Here is a 19,834-nt window from a genome sequence, read left to right on the forward strand (position 1 = left end):
AGCAGTTCCAATACGCGAAGAGGCGTATAGAGCACAAAAAAACAAGTGTTCATTATATTCTCATCAGGCTAATTAGAACCATCTTATATCTGAAACTAATAAAAACTAATTTGAATAATTCAAGAACTCCCTCACAGACACCTACTAAATAAACTATAACTCCTGGGCTCGATTAAATAAAGAACAGTTTATACACTGAGTGTACAAAACATTAAGAATAGTTTCCTAATATTGAGTTGCTCCCCCCTTTTGCCCTCAGAACAGCCTCAATTCGTCGGGGCTTGGACTCTACACAGTGATGAAAGCATTCCACAGGTATGCTGGGCCATGTTGACGCCAGTGCTTCCCACAGCTGTGTCAAGTTGGCTGGATGTCCTTTGGGTGGTGGACCATTCTTGATACACATGGGAAACTGTTGAGCGTGAAAAACCCGGCAGCGTTGTTCTTAATGTTTTGTACACTCAGTGTGGAGAAATCCGATTAAAATAAAAAAAATGGGAAAAAAGTTGACCTCTTCACAGGAAATGATGTCAAAGGAATCATAGAGGGGCAAGGCTAGATGAGTCCCAAGCGCGTTAAGTTAAAAACACAAAACTCAGATAAGAATCTATAAGAGACCAAAAATCTCCTATCACAAAAACTTCCTGAAACGTTCAGGGATGTTCAGCAATGATTGGGCGTCTGTTTTCACAGCTGGGGTTTGACGTGCTGAATAAATCGCAGCCGTTCGTTCAGTGCCTCTGCTGTGGATCCAGACAAAACACGTCCTCAGTTTCTCTAAGAGGATAAACACAAATGTGCAGAGAGTCTATGGAGATGCTTTGCAAGTCCAACCCACTTCGCGCCCAACTTCCAAAGTTATGCCAAACATAACTTACACCTGTACCCCACTTGCAAAAGTAAAAATAACTGCAAACACATCCAACCACAAGTGCATCTCCTCCCTCCACTATCTCTGTCTCCACACGCTCCTGTCTTCCAGAAGCGATTGAATCCATCTCTCTTTTCATTCACTATCCACTGAGGAGTGGATGGATGCACCCGGGCTGATGAGCAGCAGGCTGTGGGGCCTCTGGGAACGCAATACGCCGGGTGGGCGGCGGCTAGCGGACAGCGCAGTGGGGCTTGAAGGGGAACCCGGAAGGATGCGGTTGGGGCCACGAGAGAAGCCTCTTCATCACAGCAGATTGCCTGCCTGCGCAGTGCCGCGTGCCCATACATCGCTCTCTCTACGCCCCTGTATCCCCAATTGGTTTTCAATCCCTGCCCATCAGGGTGTAATGGAGTCCCCAGGAAGTGTGGATGGATGGAGCACGCTCTTTTCCTGACAGGCGGCGGCCGTGGTGGCAAAAATGCGATTCTCTCCTCCGGAGGAGCCGTGAAACATGAATAATGGCCGAGCCACACTGGGGAACACAATGCAACCACTTCCCCACTCCCCACTCCTCCATCCCCTCTGCCCTTCCAGGATCCCTTCTCGCTCTCGCAGCATGGACTGCAGAGTGTTATCGTCATGCCCCTTTCTGTTCGAGAGGCTTTCCGCTCTGGTAGCTTTGCTGTGAAGCAGTGGGGTTTGGAGAGAAGAGAGAAGATCTCCATTGGCACGTTGGTGAATACTTTTTGTGATATGTTGGCTCAATGAAGGAATCATTTGTCTACCAAAGCATGAGACCACTGCAAAGAGTCCTGCTAAACTGACATAAGGCCTAGCCCAGTAGCTCTACAGTTATCAGTATGAATAAAACAATGGATCAGGAAAATATAAATGCATCAGGCAGGAAAAGGATCATCTTTGGTTTCAGTGAGCTCATAGAAGAAATGTAACTCATAGACCTAATTCAATGTTCAAACAGTACAATGAGAGGTGCTCATCGTCAGGAACAGCAATGCAGACGCCGTAAGTACCTGCGAGCTGTAATGAGCTGTAAAAACCATGGCGACAAATGCCACCGAGGCAAAGTTGTGATGTGAAGTGTTCCTGTCTGGGAGACGGGGGAGCTCATTCAGGGGGGGAAAGTGAGTCATGATTACCCTGCTTTGATTAGTCATTTTCCTCCATGTAACCTCCTCCTCCAGTTGGCTCTGTAAAAACCTTTTAATGTCCCTCTATTATTGTGGGACTACTTCTTAAAACAGACAGTACACTTACTGCCGTCTTACTGACAAAGGTTTCATACGCAAATAAATCACATTGACCCATATAGATATATGACTGTTTCGGGAATAATAGGATGTTTTGCAGTGAAATAGCCTGTCTACAAGTACCAACCTCTGACAGATAATTCACAGCAATGCAATCGCATGACACTTAAACCACACTACCTCTCTCAGAGTCTATGCGGCAGTCAGATACAGTACAGTATGGAGAGGTGGAGGCTGAGGGGAGTGTTGATTGTGTATTAGAGATGCAATTTTTGGTTGTGTTGAGTGTGTGCTCCTGCAGTGTGAGTGGCTGTCAGCGAGTGCAGACCGAGGCCTGACAGCTGTTTAATGAGAGAGATCCGCACAGGACACTGACGTGAGGCAGCGAGCCAGAGATCAGGGCTAACTAGTAAACCAGTATGCACCATGAACACCTATATAATGCTACCGTATTAAAAACATGACCTTGCCACTGACTGGTTGGTGCCGCATTCACACGCGACTCCTCTATTACGGTGTAGTCATTGTGGCATTCTCATAGATCAGGATTGTTATTCTCAATGGTTACGACAGGTGTCATTATGCCGGGAGGAGACGGCAGTGGCCACGTCCTTTGGGCTGTTTGCGTGGACAGGCATGCCCTTTGGTTTGTGCAATGCACCAGTCATTTTCCAATGTCTTATGGAAGTGATGCTTGGTGACCTCACCCGCAATCATCAACTCATCTATCTTGATGGCATTATTGTCTTCTGAAAATACTTAGTAGTAATGGGATAGTGATAGTGGTAATGATCGTGGTAATATTATATAAGCCGTATGATGCATTGCTCAAGTAAAGTATAACCACAGCCCCCTAACTCCTGAATCAAGCTACAGTAAAACACAAAGAATACCAATGCAACAAGAAAATGCATTATTCTGTATATTTTGTTGAATGTCTGTTATGGTGTTCTGAGAAGACTCGAGGTTTCCTATTGTTGGGCTTCATCTACTTTGTTTTCACCTAAAACAATGTTCTTTTTCCACAAAAAGGACTGAGAAAAACTATAATTTTGGTTGAGGTGATCTCCAAGACACAGCTTGAGGTTTCCTGCCTTCAAGCACAGAGCTCCGACTGTAACCATGTGTCAAATTATAACAAATTCAAGATATCATTTTCTAATTTCGTGGAAATTAGCACAGTTTCTCGAAGCGCTTGGTCTGAAGGTGAAACCTAATTTACCAGCCCTGCTTCCACTGAGAAGTTGACAAGTGTCTAACTCAATCCTACATTCGAAACCAAGATGGCGTAGCAGTGCGGTCGTGTATTCTGTTGTGTCCTCGTGTAAATAGCCTGTTTTTTTGTTTTTTGTCTTTTTTCATATATATATTTCTCTATCTCACTTTCCATCCTTTAACTAAATATACTTTCCTGCAACCCACCTCACCCAATGTGGAACGGATTCTATTATTTATTTTACCTTTTTATCCAGAACCTACGGCTGAAACTAGCCAGCTAGCCAGCTAACTAGCTACTTGCTATTAGCCACCGTTAGCGGTCTTCACCACTGTCCGTGGCCTGCACTACCTACCAGCCAGCTCTAGCCTGGACAATTATCGGCCAGTCTGCACAGCGTGCTATCGACCAAGAACATATTGGATTTTCTGCCGGAATCACTGAATCACTGGACCTTAACACCGGATCATCGCAACAAGCTAGCAGAAACCGAATGGCTGTTGTTGGCTAATCACCACTGTCCCGCCGCACCAGTTAGCCTTGAGCTAGCCTCGAGCCAGGCCCATCTCCCGGCTATCTACCTCTCTGTCAACCGGACGGGACCTCCTAGTGTCGACACGGAGCCCCGCCGATCCATCACGACTGGTCTGCCGACGTAATCGTCTGATGTGGTTTCAACCGGTTTCCTGTTGCGACGACCACAAAGATCCATCTGCTAGCCCCGGCCCGCTAGCACGCGCAATCAACAGCCGTGCCTCCTGCTCGTGTGCTGTAGCAACCTACGAACAGCTCCCGGACTTACCTATTGCTGTTCACTGGACCTTATGATCAATCAGCTACACAGCTGATGCCTGCTGGCTGTTCCTTTACACGGTACCCCATCCTGTTTATCTGTTTAGCCTCAGCCCAAACTTTCGTCGCCATTACCAGTTGTTGTCTTAGCCCTCTCGAATAACACCTGTGATTGTGTTATGCCTCTCTCCCATGTCAAAATGCCTAGCCTATTGCTGTTTGGGTTAGTTCTAATTGTACTATTTCACTGTAGAGCCCCCAGTCCCGCTCAACCTGCCTCAGATAGCTCATTTGTCCCACCCCCCATACACGCGGAGACCGGCTCAATCGGTACCTCCAGTGATGCTATCTCTTTCATCGTTACCCAATGCTTAGGTGTACCTGTCACGCCCTGGCTCTGGGGAGGCTTGTATGTTGAGCCAGGGTGTGAGTGTTCTTTGTTTTTCTAGTTCATGTATGTCTATGTTGGCCAGAGTGGTTCTCAATCAGAGGCAACGAGGGTCAGCTGTTGCTGGTTGTCTCTGATTGGGAACCATATTTAGACAGGCTGTGTTCCCACAGTGTTTGTGGGATCTTGTTCCAATTAGGTTTGTGTTTAAACCGAGGACGTCACGTTATCGTTTGTTGTTTTGTTCGTGTGATTACTCATATAATAAAAATATGTTCACCTTCCACGCTGCGCCTTGGTCCTCTGTTCCCGACGATCGTGACAGAAGATCCCACCAAAACTGGACCAAGCAGCGTGTCCAGGAGCCATCGCCAGGGGAATCTCTAGCGGATCTCCTGTGCCACCTCGACTGGGTCAAGCCGTGTGAGGAGGAGAGAGGCTGGAGTTGGAAGCAGAAGAGCGAGAGTTGGGCGAGAACTATGGAGGCCTGGTCCACGAGGAGGAGAGACACCCAGAAAATGTTTAGGGGGGGGCTCACGCCGTGGACGACGGGGCAGCAGGAGGCCGCGATGGAGCGGTTAGTAGAGGAGGCCGCCAGGTTACGGGGGCCACTGGTCACAAAAGGGGAGGAAAGTGTAGAGGCACGGCGAGAGGTACTGGGGTGTGTTACCAGTCCGGTCCGGCCCGTTCCTGATCACCGCGTAGGGCCAGTGGTGTGTGTCCCCAGTACGGTCCGGCCTGTTCCTGTCCCTCGCACCGAGCCTGTGGTGCGCGTCGCCAGCCCGGTTCGGCCCGTCCCTGCTCCCCGCACCAAGCCAATGGTGCGCGTCGTCAGCCCGGTCCGGCCTGTTCCTGCTCCCCGCACCAAGCCAATGGTGCGCGTCACCAGCCCTGCCCGGCCTGCTCCTGCTCCCCGCACCAAGTCAGTGGTGCGTTTCGTCAGCCCAGCTCGGCCCGCTCCTGCTCCCCACACCAAGTCAGTGGTGCGCTTCGTCAGCCCGGCTCGGCCCGTTCCTGCTCCCCGCACCAAGTCAGTGGTGCGCTTCGTCAGCCCGGTCCGGCCCGCTCCTGCTCCCCGCACCAAGTCAGGGGTGCGTTTCGTCAGCCCGGCTCGTCCCGTTCCTGCTCCCCACACCAAGCCAGTGGTGTGCGTCGTCAGTCCGGCACAGCCCGTGCCTGTTCCACCGGTGCCTGGTTCGGCACGGGTCAGCTGCTTCACGCCGGAGCTAGAGCAATCCGCTCCACCAGTGTGCAGTCCAGCTCCGGTCAGCAGGGCCAGACCGGACCAGGGGTACTTTGGGGGGTTAGAGAGGGAGTGGGGATCATGCCCGGAGCCGGATCCGCCGCCAAGGCGGAGTGCCCAACCGGTCCCTCCCCTGTGGTATTTGGTTGGCGCGGTCGGAGTCCGCGCCTTTGGGGGGGGGGGTACTGTCACGCCCTGGCTCTGGGGAGGCTTGTATGTTGAGCCAGGGTGTGAGTGTTCTTTGTTTTTCTAGTTCATGTATGTCTATGTTGGCCAGAGTGGTTCTCAATCAGAGGCAACGAGTGTCAGCTGTTGCTGGTTGTCTCTGATTGGGAACCATATTTAGACAGGCTGTGTTCCCACAGTGTTTGTGGGATCTTGTTCCAATTAGGTTTGTGTTTGAACCGAGGACGTCACGTTATCGTTTGTTGTTTTGTTCGTGTGATTACTCATATAATAAAAATATGTTCACCTTCCACGCTGCGCCTTGGTCCTCTGTTCCCGACGATCGTGACAGTACTACAATCTGCCCCCTTTATTCTCTGTACCCAAAGCACTAGAAGACCAGTTCTTAAAGCCTTTAGCCGTATCCTTATTCTATTCCTCCTCTGTTCCTCTGGTGATGTAGAGGTTAACCCAGGCCCTGTAGCCCCCAGTATCACTCCTACTCCCCAGGCGCTATCATTCGTTGACTTCTGTAACTGTAAAAGCCTTGGTTTCTTGCATGTTAACATCAGCAGCCTCCTCCCCAAGTTTGAGTTATTCACTGCGTTAGCACACTCTGCCAACCCTGATGTTCTAGCAGTGTCTGAATCCTGGCTTAGGAAGGCCACCAAAAAATCAGAAATGTCCATCCCGAACTACAACATTTTCCATCTAGATAGAACTGCCAAAGGGGGTGGAGTTGCAATCTACTGTAGAGATAGCCTGCAGAGCTCTATCATACTATCCAGATCTGTGCCCAAACAGTTTGAGCTTCTACTTCTAAAAATCTACCTTTCCAGAAATAAGTCTCTCACTGTTGCCGCTTGCTACAGACTCCCCTCAGCCCTCAGTTGTGCCCTGGACACCATATGTGAATTGCTTGCCCCCCATCTATCCTCAGAGTTCGTACTGCTTGGTGACCTAAACTGGGATATGCTTAACACCCCGGCTGTCCTACAATCTAAACTAGATGCCCTCAATCTCACACAAATTATCAAGGAACCTACCAGGTACAACCCTAAATCCGTAAACATGGGCACCCTCATAGATATCATCCTGACTAATTTACCCTCTAAATCCACCTCCGCTGTCTTCAACCAGGATCTCAGCGATCACTGTCTCATTGCCTGCGTCCGTAATGGGTCAGTGGTCAAATGACCACCCCTCATGACTGTCAAACGCTCCCTAAAACACTTCAGCGAGCAGGCCTTTCTAATTGACCTGGCCCTGGATGGATATTGACCTCATTCCGTCAGTAGAGGATGCCTGGATGTTCTTCAAAAGTGCTTTCCTCTCCATCTTAAATAAGCATGCCCCATTCAAAAAATTCAGAACTAAGAACAGATATAGCCCCTGGTTCACCCCAGACTTGACTGCCCTTGACCAGCACAAAAACATCCTGTGGCGTACTGCATTAGCATCGAACAGCCCCCGCAATATGCAACTTTTCAGGGAAGTCAGGAACCAATATACACAATCAGTTAGGAAAGCAAAGGCTAGCTTTTTCAAACAAAAATTTGCATCCTGTAGCACTAACTCCAAAAGGTTTTGGGACACTGTAATGTCCATGGAGAATAAGAGCACCTCCTCCCAGCTACCCACTGCACTGAGGCTAGGAAACACTGTCACCACCAATAAATCTACGATAATCGAGAATTTCAATAAGCATTTTGCTACGGCTGGCCATGCTTTCTACCTGGCTACCCCTACCCGGCCACCAGCTCTGCACCCTCCGCTGCAACTTGCCCATGCCGCCCCCCCGCTTCTCCTTCACCCAATTTCAGATAGCTGATGTCCTGAAAGAGCTGCAAAATCTGGACCCCTACAAATCAGCTGGGCTAGACAATCTGGACCCTTTCTTTCTAAAATTAGCCGCCGAAATTGTCGCAACCCCTATTACTAGCCTGTTCAACCTCTCTTTCGTATCGTCTGAGATCTCCAGAGATTGGAAAGCTGCCGCGGTCATCCCCCTCTTCAAAGGGGGTGACACTCTAGATCCAAACTGTTACAGACCTATATCCATCCTGCCCTGCCTTTAGAAAGTATTTGAAAGCCAAGTTAACAAACAGATCACCGACCATTTCGAATCCCACCGTACCTTCTCCGATATGCAATCTGGTTTCCGAGCAGGTCATGGGTGCTCCTCAGCCACGCTCAAGGTCCTAAACGATATAATAACCGCGATCGATAAAAGACAGTACTGTGCAGCCGTCTTTATCGACCTGGCCAAGGCTTTTGACTCTGTCAATCAGAGAGGCAGACTAAATACAGTGGGGGAAAAAAGTATTTAGTCAGCCACCAATTGTGCAAGTTCTCCCACTTAAAAAGATGAGAGAGGCCTGTAATTTTCATCATAGTTACACGTCAACTATGACAGACAAAATGAGAAAAAAATTCCAGAAAATCACATTGTAGGATTTTTTATGAATTTATTTGCAAATTATGGTGGAAAATAAGTATTTGGTCAATAACAAAAGTTTCTCAATACTTTGTTATATACCCTTTGTTGGCAATGACACAGGTCAAACGTTTTCTGTAAGTCTTCACAAGGTTTTCACACACTGTTGCTGGTATTTTGGCCCATTCCTCCATGCAGATCTCCTCTAGAGCAGTGATGTTTTGGGGCTGTCGCTGGGCAACATGGACTTTCAACTCCCTCCAAAGATTTTCTATGGGGTTGAGATCTGGAGACTGGCTAGGCCACTCCAGGACCTTGAAATGCTTCTTACGAAGCCACTCCTTCGTTGCCCGGGCGGTGTGTTTGGGATCATTGTCATGCTGAAAGACCCAGCCACGTTTCATCTTCAATGCCCTTGCTGATGGAAGGAGGTTTTCACTCAAAATCTCACGATACATGGCCCCATTCATTCTTTCCTTTACACGGATCAGTCGTCCTGGTCCCTTTGCAGAAAAACAGCCCCAAAGCATGATGTTTCCAACCCCATGCTTCACAGTAGGTATGGTGTTCTTTGGATGCAACTCAGCATTCTTTGTCCTCCAAACACGGCGAGTTGAGTTCTTACCAAAAAGTAATATTTTGGTTTCATCTGACCATATGACATTCTCCCAATCCTCTTCTGGATCATCCAAATGCACTCTAGCAAACTTCAGACGGTGTTGGACATGTACTGGCTTAAGCAGGGGGACACGTCTGGCACTGCAGGATTTGAGTCCCTGGCGGCGTAGTGTGTTACTGATGGTAGGCTTTGTTACTTTGGTCCCAGCTCTCTGCAGGTCATTCACTAGGTCCCCCCATGTGGCTCTGTGATTTTTGCTCACCGTTCTTGTGATCATTTTGACCCCACAGGGTGAGATCTTGCGTGGAGCCCCAGATCGAGGGAGATTATCAGTGGTCTTGTATGTCTTCCATTTCCTAATAATTGCTCCCACAGTTGATTTCTTCAAACCAAGCTGCTTACCTATTGCAGATTCAGTCTTCCCAGCCTGGTGCAGGTCTACAATTTTGTTTCTGGTGTCCTTTGACAGCTCTTTGGTCTTGCCCATAGTGGAGTTTGGAGTGTGACTGTTTGAGGTTGTGGACAGGTGTCTTTTATACTGATAACAAGTTCAAACAGGTGCCATTAATACAGGTAACGAGTGGAGGACAGAGGAGCCTCTTAAAGAAGAAGTTACAGGTCTGTGAGAGCCAGAAATCTTGCTTGTTTGTAGGTGACCAAATACTTATTTTCCACCATAATTAGCAAATAAATTCATAAAAAATCCTACAATGAGATTTTCTGGATTTTTTTTTCTCAATTTGTCTGTCATAGTTGACGTGTACCTATGATGAAAATTACAGGCCTCTCTCATCTTTTTAAGTGGGAGAACTTGCACAATTGGTGGCTGACTAAATACTTTTTTTCCCCACTGTAGCCTTGGTTTCTCAAATGACTGCCTCGCCTGGTTCATCAACTACTTCTCAGATAGAGTTCAATGTGTCAAATCGGAGGGCCTGTTGTCTTGACATCTGGCAGTCTCTATGGGGGTGCCACAGGGTTCAAATCTCGGGCCGACTCTATTCTCTGTGTATATCAATGATGTCGCTCTTGCTGCTGGTGACTCTCAGATCCACCTCTACGCAGACGTCACCATTTTGTATACGTCTGGCCCTTCATTGGACACTGTGTTAACAAACCTCCAAACAAGCTTCAATGCCATACAACACTCCTTCCGTGGCCTCCAACTGCTCTTAAACGCTAGTAAAACTAAATGCATGCTCTTCAATCGAACGCTGCTTGCACCCGCCCGCCCGACTAGAATCACTACTCTCGGCGGGTCTGACTTAAAATATGTGGACAACTACAAATACATAGGTGTCTGGTTAGACCGTAAACTCTCCTTCCAGACTCACATTAAGCATCTCCAATCCAAAGTTAAATCTAGAATCGGCTTCCTATTTCGCAACAAAGCCTCCTTCACTCATGCTGCTAAACATGCCCTCGTAAAACTGACTATCCTACCGATCCTTGACTTCGGCGATGTCATTTACAAAATAGCTTCCAACACTCTACTCAGCAAATTGGATGTAGTCTATCAAAGTGCCATCCGTTTTGTCACCAAAGCCCCATATACTACTCACCATTGTGACCTGTACGCTCTCGTTGGCTGGCCCTCACTATATATTCGTCACCAAACCCACTGGCTTCAGGTCATCTATAAATCACTTCTAGGCAAATCCCCACCTTATCTTAGCTCATTGGTCACCATAGCAACACCCACCCATAGTATGCGTTCCAGCAGGTATATCTCACTGGTCATCCCCAAAGCCAACACCTCCTTTGGCCGCCATTCCTTCCAGTTCTCTGCTGCAAATGACTGGAACGAACTGCAAACATCTCTGAAGCTGGAGACACTTATCTCCCTCACTAACTTTAAGCATCAGTTGTCAGAGCAGCTTACCGATCACTGCACCTGTACACAGCCCATCTGTAATTAGCCCACCCAACTACCTCATCCCCATATTGTTATTTACATTGATATTTATTTTGCTCATTTGCACCCCAGTATCTCTATTTGCACATCATCTTCTGCACATCTATCACTCCAGTGTTATTACTAAATTGTAATTATTTTACACTATGGCCTATTTATTGCCTTACCTCCATAACTTACTACATTTGCACACACTGTATATAGATTTTATATTGTGTTATTGACAGTACGTTATGTTTATTCCATATGTAACTCTGTGTTGTTGTTGTTTTTACCGCACTGCTTTGCTTTATCTTGGCCAGGTCGCAGTTGTAAATGAGAACTTGTTCTCAACTGGCTTACCTGGTTAAATAAAGGTGAAATAAAAAAATTAAGACATGTAGGCTGTGAAACAACATGAGCCCTTGGAGTCCCCAGAGGGTGGATTCAAATCTGATGCCATGTGATAAGAAAAAATATAATGAGATCTTACATCTGTTACCTTGCCCCTTACGTGCCAGCCGAACAAAACTCATGTTGAATAAAATATCAGACATCCTTTATGGGGGACAGCGTGTCAGCCATAACTGATGATATCCTTTGTTGGGAAAATAAAACATTAGCCATGTGTTACAGCCCAGCACTGGTCCACTCACAATTAACACACAACAGAACCACTGTAGAGTGCCTGGGCTTACCAGCAGGGCTGAGCACAGAGAGGAGCATGCAGGTTGGCCACAGCCCATCAGAGAACAGATGCACAGGCGAACACAGTCCATCAGTCAACCCCAGAGCTGACAGAGGTGGCTGTGGTGGAGAGAAGGGGAAGGGAAGGGAGGAGGCAGGTGTGGGTGATCATGTCCGTCTGATCATATGTGGCACTGGGCGACACATAGTAGGAGCTCAGCTGCAGTGGGTGGTAGGGGGTCGGAGACAGAGAGGAAAGGGAGAGAGAGGGAGACAGAGTGAGAGGAGACAGCCTGTTTATTGTGGTAATGATCCCGGAGCAGGTCCCCTTGGTTTGGTTTGTCCAAGGCGGGTGTGGCAGATCAAGATGGAACGGTATGTGGTGGGTCCCACAGTGGCTTTTTAGGCAAGTGGAACATTGACCACCAGATCCCTTTATCATTGATCAGCTGGCCGTGAGAAAAAAGCTCCCTTTCCTTGGAAAAGCTATTGTTCTTCTTCACTCTCGTCTCTGTGCTACTAAAAATTGTCAAAGACTCCAGCCACCCAAAGTCATAGACTGTTCATGGCAAGCGGTACCGGAGCGGCAAGTCTGGGACCAAAAGGTTCCTTAACAGCTTCTACCCCCAAGCCATTAGACTGCTGAACAGTTAATCAAATGACTACCCAGACTGTTTGCATTCACCCCATTATTTTGTTTGTTTTTATGTGTATTCTTTTGCGATGGCTCGATGTACACTCACTGGACTCTAACCACACACTCACACACACACACACACACACACATTCCTTCACATATGCTGCTGCTACTCTCTGTTTATCTACTGTATGCATAGTCACTTTGCCACTGCCTACATGTACACTGAACAAAAATATAAACACAACATGTAAAGTGTTGGTCCCATGTTTCATGAGCTGAAATAAAAGATCCCTGACATTTTCCATACGCACAAAATGCTTATTTCTCTCAAATTTGGTGCACAAATTTGATTACATCCCTGTTAATGAACATTTCTCCTTTACCAAGATAGTCCATCCACCTGACAGGTGTGGCACATCAAGAAGCTGATTAAACAGCATGATCATTACACAGGTGCACTTTGTACTGGAGACAATAAAAGGCAACTTTAAAATGTGCAGTTTGATCACATAACACAATGCCACAAATGTACCAAGTTTTGAGGGAGCGTGCAATTGGCATGCTGACTGCAGGAATGTCCACCAGAGCTGTTGCCAGATAATTTAATTTTAATTTCTCTACCATAAACCGCCTCCAACATAGTTTTAGAGAATTTGGCAGTACATCCAACCGGCCTCACAGCCGCAGACCACAGGTAACCACGCCAGCCCAGGACCTCCACATCAATCTTCTACACCTGCAGGATCGTCTGAGACCAGCTACCTTGACAGCTGATGAAACTGTGGGTTTGCACAACCGAAGAATTTCTGCACAAACTGTCAGAAACTGTCTCAGGGAAGCTCATCTTGGTGCTCATTGTCCTCACCAGGGTCTTGACCTGACTGCAGTTCGTCTTCGTAACCGACTTCAGTGGGCAAATACTCATCTTCGATGGCCACTGGCACGCTGGAGAAGTATACCCTTCACAGATGAATCCCGGTTTCAACTGTACCGGGCAGATGGCGTTGTGTAGGCAAGCGGTTTGCTGATGTCAACGTTGTGAACAGAGTGCCCCATGGTGGAGGTGGGGTTATGGTATGGCAGGCAGGCAGAAGCTACAGACAACAAACAGAATTGCATTTTATAGATGGCAATTTGAATGCACAGAGATACAGTGACAAGATCCTGAAGCCCATTGTCATGCCATTCATCCACCTCCAACACCTCATATTTCAGCATGATAATGCACAGCCCCATGTCGCAAGGATCTGTACACAATTCCTGGAAACTGAAATGTCCCAGTTCTTCCATGGCCTGCATACTCACCAGACATGTCACCTATTGAGCATGTTTGGGATGCTCTGGATCGACGTGTACGACAGCATGTTCCAGTTCCCCCCAATATCCAGCAACTTCACACAGCCATTGAAGAGGAGTGGGACAACATTCCACAAGCCACAATCAACAGCCTGATCAACTCTATGCGAAGGAGATGTGTCGCGCTGCATGAGGCAAATGGTGGTCACACCAGATACTGAATGGTTTTCTGATCCACGGCCCTACCTTTTTTTTAAGGTATCTGTGACCAACAGATGTATGTCTGTATTCCCAGTCACGTGAAATCGATAGATTAGGGCCTTGATTTCAATTGACTGTAACTCAGTAGAATCTTTGAAATTGTTGCGTTTATATTTTTGTTCAGTATACATATTACCTCAATTACCTCGACTAACTCGTACCCCTGTACATTGACTCGGTACCGGTACCCCTTGCATTTATCCTCGTTATTGTTCTTTTATTGCGTTACTATTTTTCCTTTAGTTAATTGAGCACATTTTTCTTACTTACTTTTAAAAACTCTGCATTGTTGGTTAAGGGCTCGTAACTAAGCATTTCATGGTAAGGTCTACAACTTTTGTATTCGGCGCATGTGACAAATAAAATGTGATTTGATTTTTCTTCTGATTAAACAAATGTCTTTGTTGGGAATGAAACGTTTTTTTGAGACCACTCTTGGCCCTTAAGCTCTTGAAGTTCCTGAGGGAGGTATCAGGTGGTTCAGATATTAGACAAGTGAGACAAATGTTGTCACGCCCTGGCTCCGGGGACTCTAGTATGTAGAGCCAGGGTGTGAGTTTTCATTTGTTTATGTTCTAGTTGTTGTATATCTATGTTGGCCAGGGTGGCTCCCAATCAGAGACGGCTGTAGCTCGTTGTCTCTGATTGGGAGTCATACTTAGGTAGCCGTTAGGCATTCATTATTTGTGGTTTCTTGTTCTTATTTGGTTTGTGTTCAACCGTAGACATCACGTTTTCGTCTGTTGTTTTGATCGTGTGATCATACTCTAATAAATATAAATATGTTCACCTTCAACGCTGCGCATTGGTCCTCCTCCTTAGACGATCGTGACAAATGTTGACCGTATATACCTGTTTTTATACAACGGACCGGCAATCTTCCTCCATGGAGGACCACATACATAAAACATTGTAGAACTAACTAAATTAGTGTCTCAGGCACCAGCCAGCAACCTCCAACAGACTGGAGCCAGCCCACAAACGGGATGTTGAGAAATACTACCCCAGGTCGACTGTCTTCACATACGATCCATCTGACTGGCTCCAAAGTATTCAGCATGTCTCTTGCGATTTCAGTTCTCTCTGACAGATTATGTTTGCTTAAACCATAAATAAACTTCTGACCCCTGAAATGTGACCAATATCATGTCTGAAAGAAAACGTCTGTGGCTGTTTTTAGTAATGGTGAAGCTTGCATAGAGAGCTTGTAGGACAATGAATTCTGTTCAGTGGTTCTGAGAACCTCATCTGTGATGCGTTTGTTTGAATCTTATCACCTCATGCCTATACAAAAGGGCCAGTGCAATTACACAGATGACTAGAAAACAAAAGGAACAATGGAATATGGAATATGCTTTTGCATATCTATAATGACAACAAACAGCCAAATTGAATTTGAATCGCCCATTCATTGCTGGCAACCAAAGAGCAGCCGTGCTCGCATTCATCTCCCTGATCAAATAAAAGCAGCTTCCTGAAGACAGAGGGAGTGAATTTGGATATGCACAGATCTCCTGGCTACCCTCGACAAGACAGATCAACGACACAGTGAAGAAGGGGGTCAGGAGTGGTGTGTGCAACAGCTGTGGATCTCTAATTGCAAACCAGCAGCAACAGGCGCACCTGTGTTTCGTTTGCAAGCAGGCGGAACAGAGGAACCATGCACTGAGTGACACCGAGCTAAACATCCGCAACATCACCACCGGCAGACCTAGCATCCCATCCACCAGGCAGGAGAGGACGCCTCCCATATCTTAATGTGCCTTCCCCCCGTAAATAGCCTGTGGGTCTAAAGGGCCAATTACTGTACATCGAAACATTTCAGTCAACACCGCAAGCCAAGATTAAAATACCCAGAACTAATTATTGTCTGCCCTCAAAAAGAGGGATCTAGTATTAGGCTGATGGTGTGTGATTATAAGGGGGTAAGAAAAGGTCCGGCTGATTTGAGCCGAAATACCTCTAAGGACCTCTCAAGCGTTCTCGCTGAGTTTTCTTTGGGGGATCGCCAGGGCTGACCTCTACCTCTTTCGGCAATCAGCCAGAGATGCTGAGCATGGTGAAGTGAGGGGGGGATATGCGAATGAGAGGAGACTTGCTTTGACTGATTTGCATGCATCTCAAGGCACTACCATGAAAATGTTAGGTGAGAGGATATTTCCTGGAAAATGGTCTCGGGGCATGGAGAATAGGCAGGAACGTGAGCATACTGGGGTTTAAAAGCAATTCCACATTGTGCACACTGATATGTGCTGCTGGGCCAGAGAACATGGTGTCCATTAAAATCAGACTGAGCCAGCCGACACACACTACTCACACACAGGCAGAAATGTGAGCATACTGGGGTATAAAAGCAATTCCACATCGTGCACACTGATATGTGCTGCTGGGCCAGAGAACATGGTGTCCATTAAAATCAGACTGAGCCAGCCGACACACACTACTCACACACAGTGGACTCAGTCAACTCACAGGTCAATGTCAGAGAAATATAGGGCAGATATTGAATATCATATGTTAATAACTGCCTTCACAATAACCATGTATAGTTGATGCCGATGAGACCATAATAAAGCAAACAAACCTTACATAAATCGTAAATCGTAAATCATTGGCGAAATGTGTTCATCTTGTATAGTGGTCAGAGTTGATGCATCATGCTTGGCCGAGTGGAATAATCCTGAATTAACATGCACTATCAACAAGAACCTGGGAGGGTAAACTGACTGTCTTCACACTCTCATTTCAACAGATTCAACTTGGGCCTGACAGAAAGGATTGCAGATATATTCTATTTTTTTATTAACATTTGACTGAATACATTTTTACACAAGTGCTGTGGCAGCCTCCCAACTAAAACATTTTATTTGAATATCTGCACATGAATGACATTCAGAATACAAGCAATTTTCATATTAATGTGTTCTCACAAAGAAATGGAGAGTGTGTGTGGATGCGAGGGACCTCCTGTTAGTGTACCTCTCCAGGGCTCTGGCTATTGTGAAATGCTCTGCATGCAGTCCTCATGTCAGTCAGGTTCAAAGGGCGGCTGTAAGCACTGCCCCACTGAACTGCTATAATCATACTCTACTCACTTGGCCAGCTGGGATATTTAACAGGCAATCCACACTCCTGGACCAGAAACGTGTGATTAATATTTACAATACATTTTGAAACTTGTTTCTATCATGAAGGAATACATTTGAGTATCTGGGTAAATGGATGTCAAATGCCAAAATAGTAATTCTACAATGGGAGGGAAGAAGAATATAGAATGCAGAGGAGTATTTTTAACTGGGGGTTATGGCTAAGAAGATGTATAATTTATCTTTGAAACCATCACATAGAACTTTGGTATCTCAAAGGATCCAAGTAAATCTGACACTGTCACTTAAGTATACTGTCTAAAATATGATTCTAAGGCACGTTATAGCTTTTTTTTATAATCATCTTAGATCACTGATTCAATATTATTGACATTGTTCACATAATGATGTCTGGTGAAACATTTAAATCACTATTCAATCCAATGAATCAATGGTCCTCTCTGAAATAATTTAAACTAAAGACAAAATATAATTATATCGTCACAAATGACAGGGTCCTTACCATGAGAAGGTGGTCATCCAATGCAGCCCACCCACAGATTGTTTTCCAAAACCACATCCATAGCTTTCACAGCTGATTGAGGTTGAAAATAAAAAAATGTTAGCTAGCTAGCTAACGTTACCATAGTTGCTAGATAGCACAACATAGCTAGCTAGCTAGCTAAGGACGCTGCACTAACTCAGCAGCTAACACAGGCAGCTGTTTCATGGAAACTAATTTTATTATAATGTCAATTTTAAGTATTTAGTGTTGTGTGCATTGAGTCTGTGCACGATAGCTACCATGCCATAGCCTACATTGCAAATTAAGTGTGACTGGCTCATGACATTTAACCTTGGATGTACGCAGGATTGCCAGGTCTAGCGAAAATGTATGGACCAATGACCTCTCAAAACCCATCCACAAGGCCTGAAAACAAGCCCCAAATGTTTTGGGGCAGCAAGAGATGACTTGTCACATTTATCCAATAAACAATTTTTTCATAACATTATTGAGCGAATTAAGAAGGAATATCGATGTAATTTGTATAATAATAATTGCGAGTTTAAGAATATGTCCCAGAGAAATTATAATTCACCCTTATTAAACTCGCCAGATCATTTTCCATCAATGGATGTCGATTTAATTTGTTTGACTGCAATGATTAAGCAATAAGGCGGAGGAGGTGTGGTAGGCTATATGGCCAAAATACCCCTGAGGTGTCTTATTGCTAATATAAACTGGTTACCAACGTAATTAGAACAGTAAAAAGTATTTTTTTGTTATACCTGTGATACACCGTCTGATATACCACGGCTTTTAACCAATCAGCATTCAGGGCTCAAAACACCCAGTTCATAATTGTAAATAAATCCTGTTTGCCCATATGCATAACTATAGATAATTCCGACAGCAGAGTTTGAGTGATGAAAGTTGGGCAGAGGATCTTGAAATCTCTGTGCAAGAAACACCTGGAAAACTTCAAAAAACAATTGTTCTGGCAATTGTGCAATTATCATGTGCCAGATGTTAAGACTACAAACCGTTCTAAACGCCCTATTTGCGAGATTGACCTGTTATTTCAATAGGTATAGGCTACTAACAAAGATCTGGGTTTATAATTGCGATTCAACTTTGCCATGGTTTGCTGAGCTAGATACAGGTAGCCTATAGCCCCTGATATGCCTACATCTAATTTCAGGTAAAAGTCCACAATTAAACTTACATTAAATGTGGAGAATGATACATTTGCAATAGAGCTGTGACCATGATCACAATTGATAACTTCCAATTTAATTAACTAAACATGGCCATTAATAATTGCATAATAACACAAGGCCATAACAAAAATAAACTGAAGATATAGGCCAGCACCAGGTAGGCTACACAAGTGGCACAAATTGATTTGCAATGACTCCAGCAATATCGTCATTTTAACATATTTATTGTATCAAATGCTAGGCATAGAAATTAATAGCCCACTTGATGGTCAACAGATGCAAATGTATAATTCTCCACATTTAATGTCAGTTTCATTGTGGACTTTTTCCCATAACAGAAGCAGGCGAGGGAGTTCCATAACTTTCATTTTCAGCTTCCAGGAATTGTGTACAGATCAGTGGAGGCTGCTGAGGGGAGGACAGCTCATAATAATGGCTGGAACGGAGCAAATGGAATGTCATCAAACACATGGAAACCATGTGTTTGATGTACACTGCTCAAAAAAATTAAGGGAACACTTAAACAACACATCCTAGATCTGAATGAATGAAATAATCTTATTAAATACTTTTTTCTTTACATAGTTGAATGTGCTGACAACAAAATCACACAAAAATTATCAATAGAAATCAAATGTATCAACCCATGGATGTCTGGATTTGGAGTCACCCTCAAAATTAAAGTGGAAAACCACACTACAGGCTGATCCAACTTTGATGTAATGTCCTTAAAACAAGTCAAAATGAGGCTCAGTAGTGTGTGTGGCCTCCACGTGCCTGTATGACCTCCCTAAAACGCCTGGGCATGCTCCTGATGAGGTGGCGGATGGTCTCCTGAGGGATCTCCTCCCAGACCTGGACTAAAGCATCCGCCAACTCCTGGACAGTCTGTGGTGCAACGTGGCGTTGGTGGATGGAGCGAGACATGATGTCCCAGATGTGCTCAATTGGATTCAGGTCTGGGGAACGGGCGGGCCAGTCCATAGCATCAATGCCTTCCTCTTGCAGGAACTGCTGACACACTCCAGCCACATGAGGTCTAGCATTGTCTTGCATTAGGAGGAACCCAGGGCCAACCGCACCAGCATATGGTCTTACAAGGGGTCTGAGGATCTCATCTCGGTACCTAATGGCAGTCAAGCTACCCCTGGCGAGCACATGGAGGGCTGTGCGGCCCCCCAAAGAAATGCCACCCCACACCATGACTGACCCACCGCCAAACCGGTCATGCTGGAGGATGTTGCAG

The 19,834-nt window shown here is 45.7% G+C and overlaps 1 protein-coding gene across 1 annotated transcript in view; it reads right to left on the bottom strand.

Annotated features, from left to right (window-relative positions):
- Positions 1 to 19,834, bottom strand: part of LOC121568438 (glutamate receptor ionotropic, kainate 4-like) — a 180,740-nt gene that overhangs the window by 133,363 nt on the left and 27,543 nt on the right. The window lies entirely within an intron of this gene.

Source organism: Coregonus clupeaformis, chromosome 6 (genome assembly GCF_020615455.1).
Source record: "Coregonus clupeaformis isolate EN_2021a chromosome 6, ASM2061545v1, whole genome shotgun sequence".
In the NCBI taxonomy this organism is placed as follows: domain Eukaryota; kingdom Metazoa; phylum Chordata; class Actinopteri; order Salmoniformes; family Salmonidae; genus Coregonus; species Coregonus clupeaformis.